We start from the raw sequence: 7,475 nt of genomic DNA, 5'->3' as shown, positions 1-7,475 counted from the left end.
ATAAAATTGTAAAAAAAATATTTAATCAAATTCTTCAAATAGATGTTTAATCAATAAAATTAAAAAATGAGGCACTTATGTCAAAAATTTTAAGAGGTGTGCATTTTTGTTTTCCATGTGGAAGAAAATATACAGTAACAAGTTGAGCTTTCCACTTTCCTAAATGGGTATGGACTAGATTTAAGTGGTGGTGGGGGTACTTAAATGAAGCTCAAATCATGAAAAGTGGTGGATTATTCGTGGAAAATGGAAAGCATCATAATTTTCTTTGGACCTGAAATGACCCAACAAGTTTGTTTTGTCTCCCTCCACTTTGGACGGCTATATATACCATGACCCATAATGTTTGTTTCTAAATTCCTTGGCTTTTTTATTTTCTTTTTGGGGTTTCCATAATGTTTGTTTCTAAATTCCTTGTCTTTTTTTATTTTCTTTTTGGGGTTTCCAATTATTTTTTCCTTACGAATTTTTTTTTGTTCCCAATTGTGGAGATTTGACACAAATTATGTAGTCATTATGATTGAGTCCTAGCTAGCTAGTGACTTGTTTGATTAAGGATACGTCAAAATTGATTTATTGATTTCAATAAGTGGAAGATCAATCCCACATTTGAGTGGAAGCATTCAAACCACAACATGAATATATGTGGCCTTGGTATTCTTAACACAATTGATGAAAGAGCTAATCGCATCTTGGATTTGAAATGAAAGTGAAACTTGTACTGATCCCTTTTGTTTTAGCAAAACGTTTGATGAAATAATTGCCAGATTATTGCTATACTTCATCATAAACATATATCACACAAGGACGAAGCTAGAAATTTCTTTTAGTAGGGGCATCCTAAAAAATATCTAAGAAGACCTAATTATAGGATGTCTTAGTACCCAATATGATAATAGGGTGATTTCAAATGATAGTGTATCACAATTCCAAAGGTACAAAAATTTCAGTCTAGTAGTGGAAAGTGGCAAAATGATGAGAAAAATATTCCTATATGATAGGCGGGAGAGGGTTTTTTTGGTATGAATGACAAAACAAAAGCACTTTTGCTCATATTATGGAGTGAAGTAGTATGAAGGTATGTTGAACATTAGATACATATATTTACTACAAAGATAACGGGTGTATATTATATAACTGAATTCTGCAATTTAACAAACGAATTACTTGACTGGGAGCATTTGCCCCCAGTGAGCCTTGATTGGCTCCGTCCATGATCACACATGATTCAAGCTACCTGCTCTCATGATATAAGGCATTTAATTTTGTCTCCATTTCTTCCAAATACAAGGTCCACAGTTTAAGTGATTCATGGTAGATTGAGAAAATACAATTGAATTAAGATGGTTGAAATTAGTGGTAGAACTAACTTCGAAAATCCTGAGAATGGGCAATGACATATTTTTCAAGTCAATGATATGGAGCCACATGAAGACTGAGAAGCTACATATATGGCAACTTTCAGTCTCCAATGTAGCTTCGCCCTTGGTTAATATGTAGACAAATTAATTAGAAGCTAGCTTAAAACCATTTGTTTGTCACCATTATTTTCATCTACAATGTTATTTTGAGGGTGTCAGGTGATGTGATTAATTAGCATATTCACAATTTGTAACAAAAAGATTCCCATTTTTTTAAATTTGGCTTTTTCATTGACCATATTCTTAGATTCCAAGTAATTAATCAAATACAGTATTCCATGCATGTTACTGCGATACGCTGCAAGTATGACACTGCCAGTAGCTCCGCGTTGATGAGAAATTGCCTCCACGTACATTTTATGAAATCATGAGATGTTTCAACATTTTCATGTGCATGAAAAAAAACCCTTTGATTAAAAAAAATTCACCTTTTTCTTGGCTGTCTTTTCTTAATAATTTATTGCTAAAATTAACTCAGACAAAACAAGTATATATGGTTTCTTTAGCTACATATAGTCAGAGGCGGCGTTGAGGGGGAGCGAAATGTGCAATCGCACAGGGCCCCCAAATTTGAAGGGCCCCCAAAAATTTTTGGTATCTTATATTTATATGTAATAATGTTATATATTAAAAAATGCTTTTATTAGCACTTTAAAATCTTATAGTGCACTTTTATAAGTATAAATTTTTTTTCTTTCTAAATATAAAAATTTGAAATGCACAATGAGATATTAGGAGTGTTAATAACAACACCTTAAAAAATGATTTTCTTTTCAATTTTATTAATTATATAATAATGCTATATATTCAAGTGAAACTCTAAAGTTAGAGTTTTTGAAGTTTTTTCTTTCTTTATTTGGTTGCTTTAAGATTGAACTGTTTTTTATTATTTAGTGAAGATTATGTTTATAACTCTTTTTACTTATTTAATGACACTTGTAAACTTACAATCAATGAGTCCTAAAGGTTGTTTTGATTTAAGTTATTATTTTCTAGTACCAATATATTGTCATACTTAAAAAAAAATATATCTTAAAAAGGGGCCCTTTTATAAATTTCGCACAGGGCCCCCGAAATCTCAGAGACGGCCCTGCATATAGTGTGTAAATTTCAAAATATTCTTTCACACAAAAATTAATGACTATTTGCTAAAATGTTTGCAGGCTTCCATGTACCAATAAGAATCTCAACCCAAATAATAGTTAAATAAAGGTTGTATTGTAATTGAGAATTCTTTTGCTCCCGCTTAATGTAGGGTTGATGCTCACCGTCTTATTGTTTAAATCTCGAAATTTCTTATCTTAGAGTTAAATCAAGTAAACCAAACTAATTTAAATATAACCAATGAGGTGGTAAGCATCACCCGAACTCATTGTAATTTGCATTGGCATATGGATCCCCACTCAATGCATACTGACCCCATATAAGTTTTTTAGATCTTCTATAAAAAATTTGTCACATGAAGGTATTTATTGTACTAACACATATATTTTTCTTCACCGTTGTCTATGTTTTGCGTGTTTATTTAATTTAAATGATTTCTTTTAAAGATTTTTTTTTTCAATTTTGCTTCATTATTGCTTTTTGTTATTTTTAAAAATAAATCATCATCAACTCCATTAATAAAGAAAGAGTTACATAAATTGTGGGGGCTTATTGGAACCTTGCTCAAAGAAAATTCATTGTGAAAACTCTGAATGAAGGAGAAAGAATGCCACACCCTCCTTACAACTCTAGAACGGGTTTACCGACAACAATGCAACTAATAGCCGTGCATGGCCAACTTCAAACAAGAAAAGTAAAATTCTAGGTCTGCTATTGTTTATAAGGTGTCCCTCAAATAACTTAAACATGTTGTTAAACAAGTTTACAAACAGAAACACATAGTACTACATGGTTATGTTTTCTTTGAAAATAACAATGCAATCATACATAAAAGTTGTGAATATGACACTATACCTATTAGGACAAATTAAATAATTAATGATCCAAAACCAACTCTTAAAAGTACTTGTCCCAAAAAAAAAAACCTCTCGCCTTTCCTATACCCGTGATCCAAACATCAAACCCTAACTAAAGCTCCTCTAGCCATCGGCCTCTTGCTACGGCTCGAGGTCGGCGACAGCTGCTCTTCCTTCTTCCTCTACTCATTATCTCCATCCCTTCCCTGCACCTCCCACTCCTCCATCTCTCTACCCATTATTTTGTGAGCAACCCTTCATGCTTTAATAAACTGTCATTCTCAAAACTGTGAAGATTGAAGAAGTATTGATGAAGATGAAAGAATATGCAGAAAACAAAGAGAGAGATCTCAAGAGTGTTTGAGAGAGAAAGCTTGTATCTTCCTTTAAGATGAAGTAATATTTACAGTGTACACATATACTATTTTTAACAGTTTTCTAATCTTGTAGTGAAAGCTAACAACCTGGATAAGATTCTAACAACCTTATAACTACCTATTACAATCCTTATAACAACCTATCTTATATGTCGACAAGTGGCTACATCTGTGCCCTTGATACATTCTTCACTTGGATCCTTATCTTTGTTACTCTTACATTCCCCCTTAATCTCATGCTTTAGTGAATTGAGCATGAGATTGCCACAGTATTGCTGAAATAATGGAACAAATAACCCTTTTGTAAGAATGTCAACTGATTGATCAGCTGAGCATACATGTTGAACATGAAGGTCTCTTCTAGTAACTCTTTCGCAAACAAAATGGTAATTTATTTCAATATGTTTAGATTTTGCACGAAATACTAGATTTGTTGAAAAGGCTATGGCTGAAACATTATCACAATGTATCATTGGTGGAAGTGTTACTGGAATATGTAAATCACATAAAAGTTATCTTATCCAAGCAAGTTCTGTTGTTGTGATGACAAGTGCTCTATATTCAGCCTCAGTTGATGACGCCTATGAGATAGGATTTGAACCAACAAATACAACAAAACCAAAAGTTGATCTTCTGTCATTAGGATCTCTAGCCTAATCTGCATCACTATATGATTGAATGTATAGTGGTCCTGGTTTGAAGTGAATTCCATAGTCTGATGTGCCTTTAAGGTACCTGATAATCTCTTGACTACAATTACATGAGACTTCATTAGATTATGCATGAATTGACATGCTTGATTCACTGGAAAAGCTATATCATACCTTGTGAATGTAAGGTATTGCAGTGCCCCAACAATACTATGATATGGTTTTCCATCATCCTTGATTGGTCTGTGATAATGCAGATATGGAGTAGCACAGGGTTTATAGTCTTAAAGATCCACTTTATTAACTAAAATTTTCACATACGTAGCACATGGTTTACAGTCTTAAAGATCCACTTTATTAACTAAAATTTTCACATACTTTGACTGAGACACAAATATCCCTTCAGTATTGTAACTGATTTGTAATCCCAAAAAGTAATATAAAGTGCCCAAATCCTTCATTTCAAATTCTGTTGTCAAATCTATAATGACTTTGGAGATTAGTTGTAGATCATTACCAGTTAATATCACATCATCCACATAAAGTAAAAGTACTACAATTCCCTGTGTTAAGTGTTTAACGAATTGCGAAGGACCATCTTGTGATGCTTGAAAACCCAAACTTGGCAAAAAGCTTGTGAATCTTTCATTCCAAGCTCTGATAGCTTGTTTGAGTCCATACAATGACTTTTGAAGTTTGTAAACGTAATTGGATGGACAATTTGAACTCTAAAAACTTGGAAGTTGTTCTATATAAACTTTTTCTTGAAAAATTCCATGTAGAAAGACATGTTGAACATCTAACTGCCTAAGAGACCACTTAAAACGAGTTGTTAAAGCAAGAATGAGTCTAATTGTAGTAGGCGTGGCAATTGGATTGAATGTTTCTCCATAATCAATACCTTTTTCTTGACTGCATCCCTTAGCTACAAGCCTAACTTTGTATCTTGACACTGAACCTTCTGCATTTGTCTTTACTTTATATACGCATAACAAGGTTTTTATCAGGTGGAAGAGGTATTAGGGACCAAGTTTGTTGAGAATGAAGAGTATCAATCTCTTCTTGCATTGCTGATTTCCATTCTGGAATCTTAGATGATGCTTTAAATGTCTTTGGTTTTATAGCAGGTATATGAGAAACTTTTACAGTGGCAGAATAGGCTTTCTTTTTTAACAATACCATTCTTTGACCTTGTCTGCATTGGATGCAGATTCATATGGATTGGAAGAACAACAGTGAGTTGTTCAACTTGGAAATCAAGATCAACAGGGATTGGTGACTTTGTAGATTCTGGTATAGGCACTCTATTAGATGATGATGATGTAACTGATGTATCTAAGTAATGCAGTGTGAGTGATTGAACAAACTATGTGTCATTAGATCAAGGCGATTGTGTTTTCAAAGATTCTGAAGCTCTAGATGCATTCAATAATTTTGTGGCTATGAACTTTGATTCAAAGATTCTGTGTCTCGAGATGATAATGAATGTATATGAGATGATGGTAATGTAAATCGATTATGCATAGAGATTGATGGTAATGGGATATCATGTGAAAGCAATGGGTTATTGTTTGGTGGTTATGCATTTGATGATATTGTAGAATATGGAAACTGTGTTTCATCAAAAATGACATGTCTAGATATGTAAATTTTACTGGTAACAACATATAGACATATAAACCAATTATAGTTTCCTGCATATCCCTGAAAACTGCAAGTTGTTTTTTGTTAAAGCTTTGTAGTATTGTATGGTTTAAGCAATGGATAGCATGCACATCCAAAAGCTTTAGGATGAGCAATATTTGGCACTTTACCAAAGAGTAAGGTATAAGGAGATTACATTTTAATAATAACACATGACATTCTATAAATCAGATATGTGGTAGTGGCACAAGCATTGAACCAAAATTTTGATGGTAGTTTATAGCAATTTGGCGTAATCTAATGGCAGTTTCCACAATATGCCTATGTTTTCCTTGCCATTCCATTTTGTTTTGGAGTGTATGGGCAAGATTTTCAGTGTAAACTGCCTTTTGATGAAAGAAAAGGTTTGAAACTTTCTGCTTGTATTTTCACCACCACCATCACTTTGAAATATTTTAATTTGTGCAGTAAATTGAGTACACAAAAAAGTATAGAACTTAACAAAAATTGCACAAACTTCTTATTAATTATTTATTGACAAAATTCATATGTATCTAGTACATTCATCAACAAAGCTAACATAGTATCTGTAGCCTTCAAATGATAACACATGGGCATAACCTCATACATCACTGTGTATCACTTTTAGAGGATGTACATACTTATTTAAGGGATAAGAAAATAGTATTTTAGGAAATTTTCCTTCTAAACAAGGTATACATATAGTTGGACATATATCCGTGGATGCAAGAGTCTTAGTGTGTTGTAGTGTCACAGAGGTGATAGCATTGGATGGATGTCCTAGTCTTTTGTGCCATAAGCTTTTGCTAACTGGTTTTACAAGATAGCATGCATGTAACTGTAAGGATGCAGGTGATAGTTTCTGTGAAGATGGAGGATTAAAGGGAATAAGATAATAACTAGCTCTACACAATCCCTTGAGAAGAATTTTCCCTGTGATTTTGTCATGAACCCAAAAAGAAATATCGTCACATATGAATCTACAGTTGATAAATAGATAGCAGATGTTGTGATAGCTTAGGAACATGCAATACATTTCTCAATGTGAAAGTATGTGTAGGAGCTACTAATTTTGATGTGCCAATATTGAAAATGCTCAAACCCACACCACTAGCAGTAGATATAATATCATTTCCGTCAAAATTTGCAACCAAGTCCAAATTTGCAAGGTCAGAAGTCATATAAGATGTTGCACCAATATCTGTAAGCCAATATTACTCAGGTGGTGCATTTGGATTGTGATTAGCATGCATTGTAGTGAGAATAGGAGATGTGGTCTTCCTTGATATGCAAAATTGTTTTTGTGATAGCATTGAGTGGCTAAATGTCCAAACTTCTAATAAATTTAACATTGAACTGTGATGCCAGTGGTTGAATTATTATACTTTTGAAAACAGTCTG

Source organism: Malus sylvestris, chromosome 8 (genome assembly GCF_916048215.2).
Source record: "Malus sylvestris chromosome 8, drMalSylv7.2, whole genome shotgun sequence".
In the NCBI taxonomy this organism is placed as follows: Eukaryota; Viridiplantae; Streptophyta; class Magnoliopsida; order Rosales; family Rosaceae; genus Malus; species Malus sylvestris.
Note: the sequence above shows the minus strand (reverse complement) of the source record.